Here is a 23,703-nt window from a genome sequence, read left to right as displayed (position 1 = left end):
TGAGCGGGATGCATGATTCCTTCTGGGGCTTCAGATCCCCTCGCGCCATCTCTTTCTCCTTCTCGACCTTGTCTGTTCTCCTGCAGCTGGAACTGAGAGAGCCTCGCTTTCTGCCTCTGCTTTGTCCTTGTCACCATTTGTGACAATTATATGTGGGGTGAGAACAGGACCAGGGGCCCCTTTAGACTTTAGGCCAGTCCACTGGGATCTGTAAATTGTGGGGTTTTTTTCACTTTCATCTGAGCTCTTCAAATAAAAAGATTTGAGAAGCTGAATGCTTTGGACTGCCAACAAAAATAATCAACAATTTATAATAGGACTGGAAAAGAGTTTTATTTGAGCCAAACTGAGGACTATAGCCCAGAAGACAGCCTCTCAGATGACTGAGGAACTGCTCCGCAGAAGCATGGTTTTCAGCACAGTTTTACATGTTGTCAGAACAAAGAACATTACATGAGTCGGGGATCCATTCCTTCAAGGTACCAGACCAGATCATCGTGTACATAGTGAGTCAGAATGGCTTTGGCACCTGGGAAGGGAGTCTTATCATCAAAAAGGTACCAGCATTGGCGTCCCAGGAAGAAAGGCATTTGACCTTTATGTTTAACATGGACATTCTCTACTTTTGGTCAACGCACCCTTTTCTTTAATAATTAAAGCAGATGTACAATGTATGTTTGGTAGGCCGCAAACAGGCTGTTTTAGTCAGCATAAAATTCAAGTTAACCCATAGATAAGCCAGAACGACTTCCCCATACCTCAACATGTGAAAGTTTCTTTTATCAGGACACATATAAAAATATGTGTGGGCTCTGAAGCCAGACTGCCTGGTTTAATCCCAGCTCCAACTCATACTAGCTGTGTGACCTTGGGCAAGTTACTTAACTTGCCTGGTCTTTGGTTTCCTCATCTGTAGAATATGACAATAATAGTAGCTATCTCACCATTATTAGGATTATATTAGCTATTGTGTGTGAAATTCTTAAAAAGTTCCTGGCATGTAGAAAGTCCTATATAAGTGTGAGCCATCATCGTTTTTACATTATTTTGCTTCCTTTCCCTTTGTTCACTTCACGTTTCTAATTGCTAAAAGAGATCCCAATTTTCTTTGCATTTAGGTGAAAGGGAAGTCTGGCTACCTCCTGCCTCCTTAGCCCTGGCCTGTACACACTCCTCATCTTTGCTTTTCTTGCTGGAGCCAAAGACACCGTTGTTGTCCCCATGCCCAGTTAGGGGCATTGAGACACAGAGCAGATGTACTTCCTAGACTGTGGTTTGGGTCCCGGTACTGTCTTTCAGCTGTCTTTTCAACTCTGTGTCATTTTTGTCATCCTCATTATCAAGGATATTCTTTTGTCCTAATTATTTTTTTTGAAAATTAACATATGCACATTGTAAAAAACTTCAAGTACAAAAAGCCCCCTAACCCTTGTCCGAAGGCTGATTTCCTTCCCTTGACCGGTAATCACTGTTACCAGTTTCCTGCATGTCCTTCCAGGCTGGTTCTAGAACAGCATTCATTTGTTAACATCTTCTCTGCTTACCAATCGACGCCATGGGTACAGGTGTGTAAATGAGTGTGGGTGTACAGGGCTGGGTGAGAATGACCTCTGGGCTAAGTTGCCCACCTCCCCACGGCCAAGGCCATCTGCAGGCACCTGCAAGCCACAAGGTTACAGGCCTCGGGGCTGGGCCTTTCTTAGTCCAGAGGAATTCAAGAGCCAGTTCAGTGAGTTGAATGTCTTGGCACCAAGGTCATTGCCTGACCTTGGAGCCCAGTTCTAAAATCCACCCTCAGCCTTTGGTCTGACACCCACAGCCTGGTTCCTGAACCCCTCCAGCCGCTTCCCTTGAGCCTGGCTCTTTGACCTGAGAGTTTACTCAGCTCACCCTGTCCCCTCCAATCTTGCCCAGAAAGCCACACGAGAGACCAGGGCTGACCCACTGCAGCCACAGCCCACCCCTCGTGTCTGGTCCCCCTTGTCTCTCTGAGTCACTGGGCTTTCTCTGCCAGGACCCTTGCTGGAACCCTCTGACACTGCCCCTGTCCTGCACTGCCTCGGATTCTGTGGGCTCCACACTCTAGGGGGAAAACTCCCTCTCCCTGGCTTGTTGCAACCCCAAGCACCTTAGAATTCAAGACCTAGCGATGTGACTCAGAGAGATTCACTTAACCTCTATGAGCCTCAGTTTCCTAATCTACAAAATGGGCGTGATATTCCCTACATACCTCGCAGGGTTGGTCCCTAGTATTTAAGTGCTGCCATGTGGATAGAAGTCCCTTTGGCTTCCTTCCACCCACCTCGTGGAGATGTCGAATCTCCAGGTCCTATCAGCTCCCTCTCCAAATGGCCCTCACGGCTCGCCAAGCTTCAGGCGCCCATTTTGATTTAAGGATTGAAACCGGTGAATTTCAGGTGACTTAGCTTTCATACCTCCCAGACTGTGTGGCCATTAGAACAGTTCCAGGAGAAGATCATCTCTAAGTTTCTTGGAGGGTGGGTAGCAATGACATAATAATAAATGGAGGTCCGTATTCATTGAGCAGTAACTGCGTGCCAGGTATTCTGCCAGGAGCTATACGTGAATGACCTCACGAATCCCTGTGGCAAGCCATGGCGGCAACTACTGCCACTGACTTGTGATTGAGATGCCCAGATAGAGGCTCAGAGACCGGAAGGGATCTGATAAGGTTGTGCAATTAACAGATGGGAGACTGGCGTTTAACCTGTGCAAAGTCTCGAAGATCAACTAATTTATTCAGAGCTCGCAAGAGGAAGGCGTCAGCCACCATCACTTGCATGTGGCGGAGACTCAAAGGCAGACAAGGGAGCGGGCAAGCTTTATAGTGGGGGAGGGGTGGGAAGGGGCTGGAGGCTATTGGCCTGGGGGATCTGGAGACGGGCTGTATAGGACGGGGCATCCCATGTGAGGGATCACATCTGACTTTCTCTTGATGGTCCTGTGTTGGAAGTGGGGATGAAAATTAGGGAAGCTGCAGGGATTCATCAAGCCCTGGCCATTTGGGCTGAGTGTTACAGAGTCACTGTTTAGCTTCCCAGATTGTCAAACAAAATAGGAATCTGGGTTCCTGCGAGTGTGACTGAGCGCAGGCTCGCTTCCTGAGCTGTTTACTGCGGATAAGGGCTTGGTTCCCTGGGCAGGTTGCTGCAGGTTGTGGGGCAGAGTCTGTGTTCATATACGGTCTGGTCATTGTCCATTTGGATATTCAGTCTCTTAAACCCAGAAAGGAAGTCTAACTCTGTATTCTTGGAATCTGGAAAATTCCATAAGGGCCATTCCAAGAGCATCTCAGAAGAGAGCCCCAGATGCTGAAAATACAGAGGATCAGCCTGTCCCGAGCTGTGGACCGCCGTGGCTCCCACCTGGGCAGGGTTCTTCTGCTTCAGAGGCCTGACATTCCACTGGCTTCCGACAGCGGTAGCTGCAGCGTTTCTCGGGGGTCCAAGCTCCTCTCCAGACAGAGGCCACGCACAGGGTGAGGTTAACGGCCCCACCCCCTGGGTCTGCAGAGACCAGCTCCCCAGACTGGCCGACTCGCCTTGCCTAAGGCAGCCAAGACGGTTTCTACTGGGCACGTTTTCTGTGTGGTGTGTTTTTCTTTCTTTGGGAGCTCATAAAATTCCCCCGTCTGCCCTGGGCCTCTCGGTCTTTAATCTTCAGCCTCTCCTGGAGCTGTCCCTATTTCTATTTAATTATGCCTGTTTTTTTTTTTTTTAATGGAAGTTTCTTATTGACTTTTTATGAAGATACAGAGACGTGGATAGACTCCAACAAAAATGAAATCTTTATGGAAGAGTCATCTCTCTCCTGGAGCCTCCTGACAAATGTTCCTCCTTGGATACCTAGACATCTGTACATATTGGTGGGGAGTTGGGGGCAGGGGAGATAGTCGCTCTGGTCTTGGCTACAGCTCAGCCAGCTGAGTGGCAGGCAGCTGAGCGGGTTATTACTACAGAGGGAGTGGGGTACAGCTCAGCGGGGGGCGGGGCATGGCGGTGACCTGAGACACGAAAGAGGAGAAGTAAATCTTTCCCAGGTGCAATCCCTTTGCCTGGGTGGCAGCTGAATTGGCACTGCTCCCTGATCCCAGGCAATCTGGCTACATGACTGCGCAGGCATGGAGGTGACACGTTCAGTGACCCCTTATTCAGCATCTCCTGCCCTGGTTCCCCCCAAGCCTGGCCTGAGAAGCCTTTGTCTTTGGGCCTAACACCAGACGTGACTGTCTGGGGTCACTGGCTTGCTTCCCTTGGGAGAGCTTCCCAGAGTGTGGTCTGGGGACGGCTTGGGATCCACAGATGGTTCTCCAGGGATCAGGGGCCTATACAGGGTGTGAGTACTTGTGCCGGGAGGGGAAGGAACAATTATTTATTTACAAATCAGTATTAGGAACCACGCACACTACATGCCCGGCCCAGATCTGGGCACCAGGGACTTCAAAGTCATGGTCCCTTGTCCCATGGAACTGACATTCTTGAAGGAGGAAACAGGCAAAAATAACAGGCAAAAAAGACAAGTAAGTATGTAAATGACGTGACGATTTCAGATTGTGGAGAGAGCATATGGGACAAACAGAGAGAGGAAAGAAGGCTGTTGGAGACGAGGAAGGGCGTCTGTTTTAGACAAACAGTCAGGGAAGGCTGCCTGCTGACATTGGAGACGAGCAGGTCTCAGGTCAGGGGAGAAGCGGTCCAGGCAGCGGGGCCAGCAAGTGCAAAGGCCCTGGGGCACTTGTGGAGTTGAGAAACAGAGAGTAGGTGAGGGTGGCTGGGATGGTGTGAACCCCCGGGGAGTAGAGGGAGGTGAGGCTGGGTCAGGTCTGGGGGCTTTGTAAACAAGCCTTCCTGATTATCAGCTCTTATTTCAAGTACAACGTGAGCCTGTGAGTGGATTTAGGGAGTAGAGGCCCGACACAAACTGATGTTCGTTTTAAAGACGACATTTTGGCTGCTGGGTCTCCGGAGAATGGACTGTAGAATTGTATTAAAACCAAGATGCCGAGTTTTCGGAGCTTCGAGAAGGCAGCAGGAGTTTTCTGCTCTCAAGGGATTTGGGGAGGAGGGAGATGTTGGGGTCACTGTTTCTTCAGGTTGTTTGGGTCAAGAGCTGTTTCCTTAAACTGCAAGGCTTCCTGCGAAACTTGTCCCCAGCCTAAGTTTTGAGGACAACTGAGAAGTGATAGTTATGTTTGCCTCCCTGCAAGTATATACTTTCAGGAGAGGACAGAGCACTGTAGACCTCACATGTGAATTTTGTCAGGGAATGGAATCTCCTATGTGAGTGACAGCTGTCTACCCAGTAGGAGGAACGGTCATGTACATTCTGATAAGATATTTTAACACCTATCGTGGCAGACTCTATCCCGTGTATTAGGTCTTATAACTGCCACCACTGCCCTGAAAAGTACTGTTAAATATGAGATCTGGGACCAGAGAGGTAAAGTAACTTGCCGAAGGTCACACAGCACTAAAAGGCAGAACTGGGGTTTGACTCAAGTCTGCCTGATTCCAGTGCCCTTGCTTCTGTCACTCACCATGGTGGCCTTGGACAGCATCCGTGTGCTCCCTCCCATAAATACTGTCATGGTTCCTCAGGGAGAATGAAGATCATGGCTGGGTGAGGCTAGGGCACCCTCGGGAGACCCTTGTGTCTTCCTGCCATGGCCCCAAGAGCACAGAGCCTGCCTGAGGCCTGCAAGCTTTCAAAAAACATGCTTGACACTGGCACAAAAAGCAGCTCCAAGGTGTAAGAACAAAGATGCAAAACGACAGCTGGGAACTTAGATCCATAAAGAATAAGAAAAGCGAAAGATTTTATTTTACCTTCATTTCTTCCTTCTTCCACACTCATCTCTGCCTTGTGCAGCCCCAAGTTTCTGACCTGTATCACTTTCCTTCTGCCTGAAAAACTTCTTTTAACATTACCTGCAGGGCGGATCTCCTGGCAATGAACGCCCTCTGTTTTTGTTGGAGAACATCTTTCTTTCTCCTTCACTTTTTTCCAATTAAATTTTTATTTTGAGATAATTGGAAATTCACCTGTGTTGTAAGAAATGAATCAGAGAAGTCCTGTGTGCCCCTTATTCACAAAAGTAACATCTTGTAGAATGATAGTAGATATCGCAACCAGAATATTGACATTAGGACACTTTTATGTATACTCATTGGTGTGTGTGTGTGTGCGCGCGTGCGGGCGTGTGTGCACATTTAGTTCTGTGCATTTGTATCCCATGGGTTGGTTTGCGTAACTATCACCAGTCAAGGTATGTTTTATTTCCATCACCACAAGGATCTCTCCTGTTGCCCACTTATAACCCAAGCGCACTCCTTCCCACTCTCCCCACTTCCTCAACCCTGCCAACCAATGGTCTGTTCTCTTTTAATAATTTTATAATTTCAAGAATAATATATAAATGGGGTCGTGGTACATATGCCTTCTTTGCTCAGTGTAACTCTCTGGAGATTCATCCATGCTGTTGGGTGTATTGATACCCAACCTCCCTCTTGATTGTTGAGTGCTATTCTGTGGTGTAGGTGTACCACGGTTTGTGTGTTTAACCACTCATCACCAAAGGACATCTGGGCTGTTTGTAGTTTTTGACAGGGAGAAAGTGGTCCAAGAGACAATGGAGAGAGAGACCCCACCAAACCAAAGCAAACCAACCAAGAAACAAAAAAATGAGAGAGAGAGAGAGAGAACAAACAAGGCTGCACAGAGAGTGAGGATGGAGAGAATGACGGGGCGGGGGGGGGGGGGGGGGGGGGGGGGGGGGGGGGAAGTGGCTTCTCCAGGAGGGGCCATCGGGGATGAAGAGACAGCTACAAAGAGTGGAAGGTCATAAGATATGTAATCACGCCCCCGTAGATTCCTTATTTGCAGTGAGACTCATATTCTCAGACAAACAGGAACTTTCACGATGGACTCTTCTTCTTTGGGGAAGAGGAAGCACAGGTCCTGCCTGCACGTGCTTGCGACATGCTCCCTCGTTTGCTCTTGCACACGCCCTTTTGCAAACACACAGTTTTGCACGTGTGCACACAAGGCCAGCCCCAGTGTAGCAGCGTTGTGAGGGGCCCCGTCTCCTCCTCTTTTAAGGCAGATGTTTTTGTAAACATCAGGGAGTGGTCTTTTCTTGTGTAGATGTAATATTAATAGCTCCTGGTCACCAGCCCCCTCGCCCACTGATGCTTCTTGGGGGTTGGAAGGCGAGGAGGAAAGAGCCACGTTCTTGGCCTCCTGATTAGAACTTGGAATTTAGTGCCCACTAGAAATAATGCACAGGGCATGGAGTTTTAGAACTAAGTCTTTTGTGGAATGTCATAGGACTCTAGTCACCCCCAAACATTGTGTCCATGGGAAAATGTACCTTGAGTTCCATCTTGCAAATGAATTTTTATGGGCTTGAGTGTTATGTAAACTCTTCATAGTATCCTAGTGATATGTATTTATTGTAAAAACAGAACTTCGAGGATAAAGGAGAAAGCAAATATAACCCATAGTTTTTTACTGCCTTCCTTTTTTTTCTTACAGAAATGTTGTCATACTGCACATACTGCATCATATCTGGGCTTATTTGGTGCTTGTGTAAGGTAGAATTCTAAATATAGCCTCCCAAGATTCTATGTCTAAATCCCAGAACCTATGAGCTATCATGCCCGTGAAAATATTACCTTTCATGGCACAAAAGAACTTGGTAGATTTAATTAAGGTTATTAGTTAGTTGACTCTAATATAGGGAGGTGGTCCTGGATTATCTGGATGGGCCCAAGGGAATCCCATGTGCCCTTAAAGGCAGAAGGCGAAGTCAGAGAGTCTCGAAGCATAAGAGGGATTTGATGTACCACTGCTGTCTTTGAAGATGGGGCCACAAGCCAAGGAAATGGGGGAGGCCTTTGGGAGCTGAGAATGACCCCAGCTGATGGCCAGTAAGGAGATGGGGATCTTAGCCCTAGAATCACAGAGAAGAGAATTCTGCCAACTTTAAAGCATCTGTAAGCAGGGGCTTCTGCAGATCCTCCAGATAAGAGCATAGGCTAGCTAACACCTTGATTTCAGCTTGTGGGACCCTGAGCAGAGCCCCAAGTGAGCCCACCCAGACTTCTAATCTATAGAACTGTGAGATAATAAATGGGGGTGTTGTTTCAAGCTGCCAGAGTTCGTGATAAATGGTTATGCAGCATGAGAAAACGAATCCTGTCATAAACCACAGGCATTTTCCATGCCAGTGAGCTTACTTGACATGCCTTAGCGGCTGCAGAGTATTCTATCACATGGATGTCCCATACTTTGGTGGGTGTCCTTTTAACGACGGACACTAAATCATCCTTGAGTTTAACATGCTCATCTGCAGATGAGACTCCCAAGCCAAGTCCTCACGTATCTCACTCTTACTGACTGGGGCAGAGGGTTCTAAGAATCACCCACCCTCCCTATCTGTGGGCCTCAGCCAGAGTAGACTAGATTCATTATTTCCAATGTGTGCAGGTCTTGCTGACACTGTGCCCTTACTTCAAACAACAACTCTACCCATGCCCTGCCTCACCTTAGTAGACACACTTTTTAAAAAGCAGATCCTCTAAACTTCTACTTACAGTCAAAAGGAGTAGCAGGGACCAGATTGATCCTCTCGCATGAAACAAACAAAAAATGACAAAGCTATATGAATCTACAAAAAGTTACTAGAACTGAACACTGAGTTCAGAAAGGGTGCAAGTTATAAGAGCAACATAAGAAAATCACTTGCATTTTTATGTACTAGCAACGGACAACCAGAAATTGAAATAAAAATACAATTTATAGTAACCAAAAAAATAAGAAATACTTAGGAATAAATCTGACAAAGGATTTGAAAGGCTGTATGCTGAAAACTACAAAGTATTGCTGAGAAGAATTAAATAAAACCTAAATAAATAGAAAAATATACCATGTTCTGAGTCAGAACACTCTGTTTTTAGGATGGTGATTTTCTCCAAGTTGACATATCAATTCAACACAATCCCAGTCAAAAATCCTTGAAGGCTTTTTTTTTTTTTTTTGTAGAAATTGATAAACTGATCCTAAAATTCAAAAGAAAACATAATAGACCTGGAATAGCCAAAAGGTTTTGAAAAAGAAAAGAACAAATTTGGAGAACTAACACTACCTGATTTTAGATCTTATTATAAAGTTACAAGAATAAAACAGTATGGTATTGGAATGCAGAGGGACAAATGCATCAACAGAACAGAATCTGTACTTCAGAAATAGACCAACTGATTTTCAACCAAGATGAGAAGGCAGCTCAGTAGAAAAAAGATACTCTTTCCACAAGTCATGCTGGAACAATTGAATATCCACCTGCACGAAAAGTCGAACTTCAGTCAATAACTTGCACTCTATACAAAAATTAACTCAAAATGAATCATAGGTCTAATTTTAAAGCCTCTAGCTATATAAGTTCTACAAGAAAATATAGAAGAAAATTCTAGGCAGAAGGGGGAGGTCAGAGAGCCTCTGAAACTGAAACTGAAACTCTGGTTAGGCAAAGACATTTTAGATATGACAGCAAAAGCATGACATATGAAAAATTTGATACATGAGACCTCACGAAATTTAAGGACTTCTGCTCTGTGAGAGGCACTGTTAAGAGGATGAAAAGATAAGCCATAGACTAGATCATATTCACAGGTCACATATCTGACAACAGACTCGCATCCAGAATATTAAAAAAAAAAAAACCCAAAACTCTAAAAATCAGTAATAAGAGAACAATCTAACTTTATAAATGGGAAAAAGAATTGAACATACGCTTCATCAAAGAAGATGTATGAATACCAAATAAGCACCATATCATTAGTAATTAGGAAAACGAACATTTAGACAACAATGAGATACCACTCCACACCTATTAGAACATCTGAAATTTACAATCCTGATCGTACCGAGATGTGGAGCAACTGGCACCTTACACACTGCCAGTGGGCACGCAACATGGCACATCCACTTCGGAAAACAGATGGGCAGTTTCTTAGAAAATTAAACATACGCTCATCCTATGACCCAGCCATTCCACTCTTAGGTATTTGCCCAAGAGAAATGAAAGCACACGTCTGCTCACATGAATGTTAATAGCAGCTTTCTTTATTTTTTATTTTTTTTAATATCTTTATTGGAGTATAATTGCTTTACAATGGTGTGTTAGTTTCTGCTTTATAACAAAGTGAATCAGCTACACATATACGTATGTTCCCATATCTCTTCCCTCTTGCGTCTCCCTCCCTCCCACCCTCCCTATCCCACCCCTCTAGGTGGTCACAAACCACCGAGCTGATCTCCCTGTGCTATGCAGCTGCTTCCCACTAGCTATCTATTTTACGTTTGGTAGTGTATATATGTCCATGCCACTCTCTCACTTCGTCCCAGCTTACCCTTCCCCCTCCCCATATCCTCAAGTCCATTCTCTGGTAGGTCTGCATCTTTATTCCCGTCTTGCCCCTAGTTCTTCATGACCTTTTTTTTTTTCTTAGATTCCATATATATGTGTTAGCATATGGTATTATTTTTTTCTCTTTCTGACTTACTTCATTCTGTATGACAGACTCTAGCTCCATCCACCACACTACAAATAACTCAATTTCATTTCTTTTAATGGCTGAGTAATATTCCACTGTATATATGTGCCACATCTTCTTTATCCATTCATCTGTTGATGGACACTTAGGTTGCTTCCATGTCCTGGCTACAGTAAATAGAGCTGCAATGAACAATTTTGTACATGACTCTTTTTGAATTACCGTTTTCTCGGGATATATGCCCAGTAGTAGGACTGAGCAACTTTATTTTTAATGGCTCAGAACTGGAAACAATCCAAAGGTATAGCAACAAGTAAATAAAACAGTACCATGTCCATATAATGGAATACTGAGCAATAAGAAGGAATAAACTATTGACACCTGCAAGAACATGAATGAATCTGCAACTAATTACTCTGAGTGAAAGAAGTCAGAGAAAAAAAAATACGAAATGCCTGATTCTATTTACATGCAATTTCAGGAGTTGCAGACTAATCTACAGTGACAGAGAGGAGAAGAGTGCGAATTCATAGTGTTAGATGCATATATTAGAAACAAAAGAAAGATCTAGGGAATTCCCTGGCGGTCCAGTGGTTAGAACTCCGCACTTTTACTGCCAAGGGCGCGGGTTCAGTCCCTGGTTGTGGAAGCTGCATGGCACAGACAGGTTAGGAAGGAAGGAAAGAAGGGAGGCAGGGAGGGAGGAAAAAGAAAACCAGAAAGATCTAAAACCCACATTCAAGTTCTTAGGAAATTTTTTAAATGTATGCAAATTATTAAAAATGATTTAAGAGGTTGAAGGTTCTGGGATGGAATGCTGAATGTGACAAAAGAATCTAACTGTATTGCAAATGTATGAAATCACCTCACTGAAGGGGTGGGCGGAAGAGGGTCCGACCTAAGTTGCATTGGAAATGATGGGAGACTGTGAGAGACCAAAAGCAGGAGGAATCGTACGTATCTCTGTATTCTAGTCGAGAAAGTTGTTTCCCATGGGGGTATGGAAAATGAAGCCACTAGTCATGAAATCTGGAGCTGAAAAGTTAAACAAATGGATGGCTGATTGTGGGAGCCAAGTTTCTCACCATTGGAGTGGGAGGTTACAGAGAAGGCAGGGGGGAAGGGTGCAGTGATCCACAGGGTAGAGGAATAGCAACGGAGACTTCAATAGGGGCTCATGTTCAGCTTAACAGAGATACAGACGGATGCATACAAAGTATTTGTAGGTGTGGGTTGGTAGAAATACCCATATTTACTTGCTCTGTCAGCTAAGAAGTCCTGAGAGAAATGATGCCCCTGTAGCAATGAGCACACCTAGTGCCCAGGTCTTAGATTTTACGACCATTCTCCCATAAAAGGGGCTAGGACTTCTTGGAGGCGTGGCTGTTTCTAGGACGGGCAGGGACGATGCAGGATGAGCCTGGAGCATTTTATGGTGCTAGAGAGTAAGGAAGCGCTCAGAACAACAAACAGCAATGCGTGATGATAGAAGGGGGTCAAAGGAACACAGCAGCCATGCAGAAGAGCTCTCAGTGGCCAACGCTGGAACAATCTGAGCAATAAAATAAAGTAGTTTTGGATGATAAATAATCCAAATATAAAATAAATATGGATAATTTCATGCTGATAATATGAATAAGTAAATGGAGAATAGGTAAATCTTCCACACAGTGGAATTTCAAATAATTGATATAGATAATTTGTCCCCAAGGAGACAGAGCATAACTCCCACTCCCTAAGTGTGGGCTGTGTGCAGGGCAACTTCCTTTCAAAAAGTACAGCGTGGAAAGGGAGAAAAAGAAGCTTTAGAGAAACTCAACAAACACTACCTCGGCCCGATGATCAAGGTCAGCGGCAAGAGTCATAAGGCATTTGAATGTTTGTACCCTTGATGTAATGTGATGGGAATGGGACTCAGCTTCTGGGTCTTCCTCCCAGAAGTCCATAAGCCCAACCTAATCATGAGAAAACACGAGACAAATCCCAATTTGGGGACATTCTGCAAAATACCTGACCAGTACTCCTGCAAAATGGCAAGATCATAAAACATAAGGAAAGTCTGAGAAACTGTCACAACCAAGAGGAGCCTTAGGAGACAGGACAGCTTCATGTAATATGATGTCCTGGATGGACTCCGAGGACAGAAGATGGAGATCAGGCAAAAACTAAGGAGAGCTGAATAAAGTGTAGACTTTCATTAACAGTGTATCTATATTGGTCATTCATTGTGACAAATGGGCCATAGTAATGTAAGACGTTAACAACAGAAGAAACTAGATGTGATGAACTCTTTGGCCTATTTTCGCAACTTTTCTGGAAATCTAAAATTATTCCGCAATAAAAACTTCATTAAATAAAAAAAGCTACTCTCTTCCCCTCCCCCTCTCTCCTCTCTCCTCCCTCCCCGGTTCCCTTCCTTGAAGAACAACCATATCACACACGTTCCAGTACCTTGCATCACTCTGCAGGAGCTTCTCCAGACCCTGTGTGTGTGCAGTCTGCTCCAGTCCCCAGACAGGCAAATAGGGCCAGGGAGGGGAAGTGACATGTCTGGGTGGCAAAGTGTGGGCAGTGACCCCAGAACTCAGACTGGGCTCTCCTGGCCCTACCCCATCACCTTGCCGCGCCGCTTTCCACATGACCCTCTGAGCACAAAGCATGGGAATTGATACACTTATACTCCAACTTGACTTGCCTTGACTTGACCTTCAAGTTGGAGGCACCATCTTGCTGTTCCTTCCCCTTGGAAGCAACCGTCTCAGAAAGAAGACAGCCAGGAGCTGGCACTGGTGCTGGAATGCCTTCCTATCCACAGAACTAGCCCTCATCTCTCTGTGCCAGGCACTCTCACAGGTAACGATGTCATTTGGTCAACCCCCAAAATGTCATGAGAGGAAGTGATTATTCCCAATTTGCAGATGAGAACACGGAGGCTAGAAATTGACTACAACTGGGTGCAAGCCCTTTTCCTTTTTCCCGATCACCTGTCCACCCTGGCTCTGGCTCTGACCAGCATCCACCTGCCCGGGGTCCCAGATAGAAGCTGTTCATTCCCCCAGGTGTGAGCTCATGACATCCATCACCACCCATGGCTTGACATGGCCTCCCTAAAAGATAATCACCTGTTCTCTGCATATGAGTGTGCCTTAGGGAGCTTATCAAATCCCAAAGGGGAAATTGCATCCTCTGGGGAAAATATCTGTGGCGAGGGGACCGTCTTGTTTCCTTTAGCCGTCCTTCTGGATCACAGCCGAGTCCCTCAATGCACGCACGTGGCACCCGAGAGTGTGGGCAGAAGCGCTCCTGCTGAGTGGGCTGAAACCTTGCAAGCACTCTGAGGGTTGAAACTTTGAAGAGGTTGACATCTTTGAGAGCTGAAGAACCTTTGAATCTCCCTTCGGCTCCCTCTACCCCGACCACAGCCCTTCTCTTGATGTCGAACACGTGCTCAGATAGAAAACAGTGAGGCATGTGTCTAAGCCGACAGGACTGTTTTGCTTGTTGCTGCCTCAGTGGTTGGAAACAGACCTGCCTCGGAGATCCCCACGACACTTTAAAGGGAGGACACCCCCTGTCGGCCGTATCCACGGATTTGCAAGAAAGAGCAGGGAATGACATCTCTGCTGCCTGGAACGGCGCCTGTGTGACCTGGCAGCGTTGTGGGTGGGTCCCTCTTCCAGATGCGGAGAAGAGGGCACAGAGGTGCCTGGACTTACTGGGAAGCACGTCAAGATTAAACTGAAATGTCCAGGAGCCCATAGACGGAACCTTCCAGAACAGTGTATGACATGACCCCCTTCACCCACACCAGCCATACAGGTGACATCCGCCTCTACCTGATAAACAGCCTCCCTTCAAACCAGAACACCTGGCTTCCATGCTGTCTTCTGCCACTGAACCAGCCATGGCACCCTGGGTGAGTCCCATGGTCTCTTACCAAAGAAGTGGACTGAATATTGTCTGAGGAATCCCAGCTCTAAAAGTCTATGAGCTCTTTTGTCTCTGAGTTAATAGGAAATCGGCTACATCTCGTCCTCTTCTCTATATGGTCGAAGTTAGGAAACATTAACAGCCAGAGATGAGCTGACCAAATTCTGAAGAGGGAAGGATTTGGGGACCAAATGGGGAAGGATGGGGGACCAAAACAGGTAACAAGAGTATATGAACAGAGGAAATTCAGGTTGAATCAACTTTCAACAAATCTTTATTGAGTAACTTCTACATGAGAGTCACCAAACTGTCGGAGGGAGCAAAGATAAAACCAAGATTCTCTCCCTGAAAATCCTACATTCTAAGCGATGCATTCCGTAACGCTCAGCAGAGGAAAAATAACCCAGAACTTGCATATACAATAGGCACTGTGGGCACAGTAAGGCTGAAAAGAGAGACAGATGGAGAGCAGGAGGTCAATTTCAGGCGTAGAGCAACGAAAGAAAGGGAGGAAGGGTAGCCTTCAAGCATCAAGCCCAGCAATAGGGCCTTACTTTGTGGTCGATCCTAGCACCGCAGGATTTAGCCCTAGGTACCACCATGCCCAAAGCTCCATCACTAGGAGGGGCTACCAGGATTCTGGGGATGATGGCAGGTTTCGAGAGGACGTTGGGGTCACTGGGCTGTGAGGATCCTGGAGAGAGAGGGGAGTGGGGTAGGGAGGCCGAGGCCTGATGCACAGTGGGGGCTGTTTTACATTAAGGACTACATAGCGGGTCAGGGTATGAGGCAAAGGGGGCCCCCTCTACCCCCGCACACCTGTTTACTGACGCTCTGTAGGACCTAATTCCTCACCGGCGTGAGCTAACACTAGAAGCTCCTGGCCATCACTCATGAGTTTCACCGTGTGAACGAGTTTTCAGGTCTCCTCCTGGAAACAAGTTGAGATAACTGGGAAGTTCGCAAGAGGCTGGGTCTCTAAGTTGGCTGGACAAGAAGGATTTTTCTGCATCCTAACTTGCAGAGGGTCCCACCTGCGTCCAGAAGGGGAAGTAGATACTTGTCTAGCTTCGGAGACCTCATGGGGGAATTAAGCAGAATACAATTTCTGTCGAGAACAACGCAGGGTCAGAGTTCCGAGAAGGGAGTCGTCCTTGCTAAGGGGATGGTCTGAGCTGGGAACTCACGGGCTGTGCTTGCATCGCACGGTTCTACCCTTCGTTCCAACAACAAAACGTAGACTCAGTGTCTGTAGAAGGGACCTGGAGGGGCCTTCACAGTTGGTTTTAAAGGTAAACTCACCACGACACCTGGGTCTTTTCATCATCTGTATCGGTTTGCTGGGACCATAACCAAGTTATCAAAGCAGGGGCTTAGAACAGAAACTTACTGTCTCAGTTCTGCAGATCTGAGGTCTGAGATCAAGATGTCGGCAGGGCTGGCTCCTTCTGAGGCTGCAGGGGAAATGTGCTCCAGGCCTCTCCCGGCTCCTGGCGGTTGGCTGGCTGTCTTTGGGGCTCCTTAGCTTGTTGCTGCATCACCCCAATCTCTGCCTCCGTCTTCACATGGTGTTCTCTTTTTGTGAATGCCTCTGTGTCCAGATTTCCCTTTTTTTATTTTTATAAGGACATCAGTCATGTTGGATTAGGGGCCCTCACTAATCCCATAGGACCCAGTCTTAACTAATTATATCAGCCATGACCCTATTTCCAAGTAAGATCACATTTTGAGTTTCTGGGGGTTAGGCTTTTAACATGTCCCTTTAATTTAGAGGGGCATAATTCAACCCATAACAGCATCCTTTCTGCACAGGGAGCCCAGCTGGAGGACCCATCAGGTCGCAGGAAGAGGGTTGCAGGGGGCTGGGTCCCTCCCTGTTTGAAGCCGCTTCGGAGGACCCATCATCACAGGTGTAGACTGAGCTCAGGTCCACGGCAGAGCCCGGTGTGAGCTGAGAGCACTGGACCTCCATCCCCCTGCTGGGGGCAGGCCCTGGGGCAGGACTCCCAGACCCACCCCGACAGGGGGCTACCCCAGGCTGAGGATGACCCACACACCCAGAGGGGAGAACCACTGCCCCGGGCGGCAGACCCCGAATAATGGGCTGCTCCGGGCACCAGCTGAACCCACCCAGGTGAGACGTGGCCCCGCTGTGCTTCATCTTCCCCCACTGCAAAACGGAGGTGATGCTCTGTCCTGCCCTGCCCCCCTCGGGTCAGGCGAAGCCCCCATAGGAAACCAAGATGGGACGGCTTTGAGGAGACCCCACACCTGGCGACACAGAGAGTACTGACGCTCTGTGCAGCCCTGGCCAGCGGGCGCCAACCGGCTGTCTCATCTCCTCAGGGCATCCCGAGTGCCTGCTGGCAGGGACACTGTCTGATGACTAAAACGTACCTGGCCTTCCCCAGCCCCGCTTCACACGCAGTACAGGCTCAGCCAGTCCTCGTTGGCAGCCTGCCCCGCCTCTCGGGCTGCTCAAGGCAGAGGCTGAAACCTACCCGGGTTGCGTTTCAGGAGTCCCGGCCTGCCCTCCCGGGCGCTGAGCTCTCAGGGCAGCAGCCTTTGGGGCTGGGCTCTGGCCAGGTGAGCCAGCTGCACCTGTGGCTCCGGTTTCTCCCTTGCCCCCCCCCCCCCCCCCCCCCGCCCCAGCTTTTTTTCCAGAGTGTCTCCATCCTGCAAGACTGACAGCTGACTCCGGGCTGGGCACAGAGTGTAGGAAGTGGTCTTTTCAAACGTCCCTCGCAGCCCCAGCTGCCGGAAGCCCCGCTGCCGCCGCGTTGCCTTATTTACCCTGGCCACCGGGCCGCTCCTGGCTGCCCTGAGAAAACCGATTATGGTCCAGAGCCAGGTCCTTGCGTGTTTCCTCTCTGGAGGTGAAGTGAGTTTTAAAAGAAAGGTTTCCTGCCTCCTGTGACACCGTTTTGGTTCGTTTTATCTGTCCCCACCTGCAGGGCAGGGAATTAACCTGCTGCCCAGGGCCGGGCCAGCGAACGTTGTAAGGCGAGCAAAGCTCACGAGCGTGGGTCTGACACCACACCAAGGAGGCCTGTTCTCCTCCACAGAGCATTGTGGGAGGGAGGCCCAGGCCCAAATCTGAACAGGGCTCTGCGTAACTCGATATGTTTTCTTTCGTTGCTGTAGTCACTGTGTGCCGGATTTAACTCTGCCCCGTCTGTGTCTGTGTATGTTGGGTTGTTGCAGGGGGAGGGGAGAAGGGGGGGGGCCACCGGAGGGGGAGGGGAGTGTATCCATGTGGTTTCTTTTTCCTCTCCATCTTCCTTTTTTCTTTTGCCTGCCTTGCTCACCCTTTGCTATATGTCTCGGTCCTTAACCCTTTGGGGATAAGCGCTGCGTTTTGCGCTTCCTGTAATGCATCTTCACAGACTCCCTCAGGCGCCCTGTCTGGGAAGCACCAGCCCTGTCAGAGTTAACAGCGGGCCTCTGGAAACTTGAACTTCCCCCAGAAGTGCTTGTGCAGTAATTAGCAGAGCCCCACTCCGATACAGAAAAAGATCCCATCGATTATAAACAAACAAGCAGCAAAGGACCTCAGAGCCAAGAGTCACCAGTGTGCCCCAGGCCCGCGGCAGGTGCCCCCTTTGCCAAAGGCTCAGGTCCTGTACCTTCCAGAAATGGGATGGAAGGGTAAGCTTGATGCGCCAGCAAGATTCGGAAGGAAGGTGGGACTCTGTTGTCCAATGAAAACCTATCAGGTTGGGCCTCACTCCTGAGATGCCCGAGGTGAACCGACCCAAGGATGGTAGAAAGAGTCACTCTTGGCGGCCTGGGCTGATGATGGATGTTCCTTCCTGGCTGAATAGAAGCCTTGCTTCACATTGCTGGAGGGAGATGCAGGCTGGCCAAATATTCTGGTACCTACTAAAGGGTGGTGGCCAGAGAGAGCTCCTCACACAGGGCGGACTCTGCTCTCAAGGCAGGTGGACATCATTCCTCAGGCCCCAGGGCCCCGCGGGATCAGGGGATGGGAGTGAAGAGCCTCAGTCTCGCTGTTTATTTCTCCCAACCATCACGGAAATGCTGAAAAATACAGAACTTTGGGTCTCCTTGTGAGGGGAAGATGTCTTGGCTCATCCTGGGCTATATTTAGAATGGAAAATGTGCTGGCTCACAGAAAACTGGTCATGTGCCCTTCTCCAGGCTGCGCGCTGAGCTGGGAACCCCGCCCCGTGCTCCCCATCCTTCACACAGCTCTGACACCCGCTTCCTCCTCCAGGGAGCCCTCCCAGCCTGTAGGAAGACCCCACAGGGTAAGGCCCGGTTTTCCCGGTTAATAAACTTCACAAGCGTCCCCCTCTCGTGAGGACCACGAGAACCTAGTGTAGCGCTGTTTGCGAGGCCGGGTGTGAGCTCCGAGCTCAGAAGGGCGTGTTGGACCTGAACGTGGAAATTCCGCTACCTTCCCCCACTCCTGCTTCTCCAGGGGTGAGGGCTGGAGACAGTGCGGCAGGGAGTGGACGCAGGGATCCTGGCCCGAACGACAGTCCTGGGTCCAACGCCATGATTGTACTCTGGGGAATAATGTCACCTTAGGCACAGAGAGCTTCGTGGTGGTGATGATTCAGCGGGTCCCCATCAGCACCCAGTTAACTTTCTTTTCGTAACCATCAAAATTTTTTTTTAACATTTTTATTGGAGTATAATTGCTTTACAATGGTGTGTTAGTTTCTGCTTTATAACAAAGTGGATCAGTTATACATATACATATGTTCCCACATCTCTTCCCTCTTGCGTCTCCCTGCCTCCCACCCTCCCTATCCCACCCCTCTAGGTGGTCACAAAGCACCGAGCTGATCTCCCTGTGCTATGCGGCTGCTTCCCACTAGCTATCAGAATGTTTTTAATGAACCTGGAGGTTTGTTGCATCACTGTTTTTCTGGTGAATCTGCACATGATTTCTCAGAAATAACAATCCAAACCCGCCCTGTCGCCGATGCTGCCCAGCGCTACTTCCCACTTTACTGGGGACAGGGGTCAGAAGAGGCACCGCTGAAGACAGGCGTCTGTCACCCGTGCTCGTGGGGACAAGGAGGGCAAGGAGGCAGTGGGTACACAGTGGGACTCTCACTTCTTGGGCACCTGTCGTGGGCCGGGGGCGCCACGCACCATTTCTGATCCTCACATCCCCTCTGTGAGGTGGGAATTATTGAGTCCTTTTTCCCGTTCAGGAAACCAAGGGTTAAATGCCTTGTCCATGGACCTTTCCCCCACCCTCCTCGCCCAGCTCCCCACCACGTCTTGCTGGTTGTCTCTGTGAAATGCAGCCCCTTGGTCTCCCACAACATCGCCCGCAGCCCAACTTCTCACCCCACGAGACTCATATTCCTCACAGACCAGCATGATCATTGGGAAATGCATGCTCCTCCCTGGAACCTGACAGCGGCTTCTTATTGCTCTTAGAATGGAATTCTGACTTCTCCCTGTGCACAGCCAGCACCTCCCCTAGGTCCTAGCTGTGGCTCACCCACTAGGCGCAGGCTGGTCCTGCCTCAGGGCCTTTGCATGTGCTATTCCGTGCCCCTGGTTTGGACCCCGGACTCTGAATACACTCCTGGTCTCTTCCTAGCGAGGTCTGAGGTGCTGTTCTACCTTTTGGTTAATTCTGCAGCCCACTCTAGTACATCTGTTCTCTTGGGCAGGAAGCAGGCATTCCAGCTCTCACACTCTGGGGCTGGTACCTCCATCACCAAGGCTCAGGCCACACCAATACCCTGTAGTCTGCTCCCTTGTCCCAGGGTGAGCCACGCCCCCAAGATGCAGGGCAGCTGCCTCCTTCTTGCACAGGCTCTGGTGGATGTGATTTTTCCACCTGGGGCCCCTTGGCCAGAGCTCAAGGCTCTGCGATTAGGGCGAAATGGCTCCTCATTTGTGGGGCTGTAGCACATGAACTGACACATCATGTCCTAGAGGCCCAGCCAGAGGGGAAGAGGACAACCTTTGCCTGCTGTAGACGGCCTTTCTTAAACCCAGTGCATTCTGCACTAGGATTTTCCTATTCAATGATTGCATCATCTCAGAAGAAAACTCTCTTATAACTAGTGTAGCTTGGGCTGGCTTGAACATCTAGCTCCTCCCCACACACCATTTGATCTATTGCTTCAAAATAATTTGTTTCCAGTTATCAGGCTACTGAGATCCACCAATCACCTGGAAGCAGCCCCATATTTGTTGCTCAGAAAAACTGGCCCTTCCAAAGAGCTACTCAAAGGTGGCCTGGGACAGTAGCCACTTGGAGGGGACACTTTAAGACAACAGTTGATCCTTTGCACAGGATATTTGAGGCCCCCAGAGGGCAAATAAGGTTCCCTTCCTCATACCCTCCGCTGATTTCACCGGCCTCCCCCTCTGAGGTCTACACAGCTTGAAGTATGTGCCTTCTAGCTCAAAACTGAAAATTTCACATGAAAAAATGAAAGAGACAGAGAGAAGACAAATGTGAAATAACATTGACTAGATCATCGAGGCAGCCTGTCAACCATATTTTGCCTCTCTGATTTTTTTTTTTAGCCCTAGTGTCACACCTTCCTTGTCATCAATTTTTAACACGTGAGCATTTTGTAATTAAAATTCAGTGTCATCGAACAGGTCATAGAGTGTGAGCAATATTCTCTTTGTTCTAGAAATCCACATGTAACGAAGCTGCCATTCACAATTGTTTTCCACTGGGCTGCTTATTAAAAAAAAAAAAATGATCTTCAAGGAACAGAAATAGGTGCATTTTCCCAGCATGGGGTCCATCAGGAATGAAAAACTTACCAATCATAGCCCAGGCCCTGAGGGGTGTGTGTGTGTGGCAGGGATGTTGTCAGATGTCAGTTTGGGCCGATTGTTTCTGAGGTCACGTGACTACGATTCTTGGGTTTCCTGTGGTGCATTTTATAGACTGATGTCCCGTTTTAGAGATAAATTATTAGATGAATGTTTATGGATGAATGCACATTCAATGTGCTGGCGTTGAGGTGGGGACCCCTGTGAAGCTGCAGGAAAAGGCTTTAGAAGACAGACAGGGACGAGGGCGCTGAGCTGGGGCGCCCGTTGCCTGTGACGGAGACCTCCTGCACCGGAGACAAGAATCCTGATGGTCAGACCCCAAGTCTCACCTGGAGAATGAGTGAAACCAAAGCAGCCTCTGCCAGAGGCCCCAGAGGCCCACCACGGGGGTCGCAAACCACAGTAGGGCCTGATTTTTTGGTTTGTTTTCAATAGCGGAGCCAACAGGTAAAAATCTAGTGGCTTCCGGCTCTCTTTACAAAAACAGAGGATTTGGGCTCACAGTGTCTGACCCCTCAGTATCAATCTGCTAAAGCTTCTTATTAGCTGCCCACGGTCCCTCACTCCTCATCTACTGAGCCCCGTGGGTCTCTGAGTTGTGGCCTCGCCTCATGGGACATTTAGATAGGAAGAACTATCTTTCTTCCTTTGGGGCACCTCACTCCCTCCTACCGGGGTAGTTGTGGGCAAATCATCCTAGAGCCTCAGTTTTCCCATCTCTATAACGGGTTGACAATGGGCCCTCATAGGGTGGTCCGTAAAACTCCCTCCCCTCTGCCTGCACATCCTCAGGGGCCACCGGTGTGTTTTTCTGGAGGGAAGTCAGCTGGGTACTCTGTGTGTCAGCAGCCTGCATGCCGTCGTCCTCCTGAATGCTTTGTTGGAGGAGTGAAGACAGAATTATTCAGAAACAAGTGATTTCCCAGCTGCGGTCTCCTCTCTGATGACAAAGGACTCCCTCGGCCCACGTGGGAGGTGAGGCAAGAATTACGTGCTGTAGAAAGAAAGGCTGCTGGGACCATCTTGAGTTTGTTTGTAACTAATCTGCAGTAATTTAGATCTTTTTAATTCACAGTAAATCCGATTCCCTCGACAACATCTACAGTGAAGTATCAGGAGTGTGTGTGGAGACCAAGCGTGGGGAGGCTTTTTGTGTTCCCACCACCAAATCCATAGTTACCCTCCAAGTTGAAATCTTATCATATTTAACTGGTTCCACATAAACAGATCTGTGTATATTTTCAGTAGTTTCAGCTGAAACCTGTTAAGAACAGATGTGCAGATGGTCGCCCAGCACTGATCCATTTAAATGTATTTTTCCACGAGCAGCGTTTTCCCTCTGCCCTTCCTTGAGGGGGGAAGAATAAGAAAGTGGGACCGTTATTAAGATGGATATTACACGCTTCTGAGTCTCTGCAACCAGCGTTTGCTGTCGGTTTTCCAACAGCAATGTGGCTCACGAGGCTGTGAGCACAGGGTGTGCCTATAATGGACGATGTTTGAGCCCATGTGGCTGGGAGGATGGGCCCTTAGCTCTCTCTGGCTGCCACCCATGTAAGGGTGCTTTCCCGGCTGCTGGGGAATCAGGCAGCCCCTGTCCTAAGGCTGGAGTAAGTATAAGTTATTCACCTCTTTGACCCTTTAGTTTTTTTAAGCAGAAAAAAAAAAGGGGGAGGGGGGTGGTATAAAAGAACTCCTACAACTCAGCAACAACCTAAATCAAATCATCTGATTTCTAACGGGGCAAAGGACTTGAAAAGCTATTTCTCCAAAGGAGACAAATGGCCAAGAAGCCATGAAAAGGTGGTCAGCATCACTGAGAATTAGGGAAATGCAAATCAAAACTATAAGGAGATATCGCCTCACACCCATGAAGAGGGTTAGTATTAAAATTTAAAAAAACAACAACAGAAAATCACAAGTATTGGCAAGGATGTGGAGAAATTGGAACCCTCACTGCTGGTGGGAAATGGAGGTATGGAGATTCCTCAAAAAATTAAAAATAGAACGACCATATATGATCCAGCAATTCCTCTTCCGGGTATATAGCCAAAAGCTTTGAAAGCAAGATTGCAAAGAGACTTTTTCGCACTCACGTGTATAGCAGCAGTAGTTGCAGTAGCCAAAAGGCGGAAGCAACCCCTGTGTCCATCAACAGATGAATGGATAATCAAACGTGCTCCGTCCATACAATGGAATATTATTCAGCCTTTAAAAAGGGACTTTGGACACACACTACAGCAGAGGTGAACCTCAAGGACATTACGCCCATTGAACTAAGCCAGTCGCCAAAAGACAAATCCTGTATGATTCCACTTACATGAGGTATATAGGGTAGGCGAATTCACAGAAACAGAAAGTAGAAGGGTGGCTGCCAGGGGCCGGGGGAGGGGGCAGTGTGGAGTTA

General features: G+C 48.1%; 1 long non-coding RNA gene across 22 annotated transcripts in view; it reads left to right on the top strand.

Annotated features, from left to right (window-relative positions):
- The window catches only part of LOC113632103 (uncharacterized), a 138,848-nt gene that overhangs the window by 85,272 nt on the left and 29,873 nt on the right, over positions 1-23,703 (top strand). The window contains exon 2 of one of the 22 annotated variants that reach the window (XR_003437689.1): positions 22,089-22,271. The exons of the other annotated variants lie outside the window; for them this stretch is intronic. This is a non-coding gene — a long non-coding RNA (uncharacterized LOC113632103). The remainder of the gene's footprint in view (positions 1-22,088; positions 22,272-23,703) is intronic. 22 annotated transcript variants of the gene reach the window in all.

Source organism: Aethalodelphis obliquidens, unplaced genomic scaffold, assembly GCF_003676395.1.
Source record: "Aethalodelphis obliquidens isolate GAN/ISIS:26980383/991018 unplaced genomic scaffold, ASM367639v1 scaffold35, whole genome shotgun sequence".
Taxonomy (NCBI): domain Eukaryota; kingdom Metazoa; phylum Chordata; class Mammalia; order Artiodactyla; family Delphinidae; genus Aethalodelphis; species Aethalodelphis obliquidens.
This window is presented reverse-complemented; position numbering and strand designations above follow the sequence as displayed.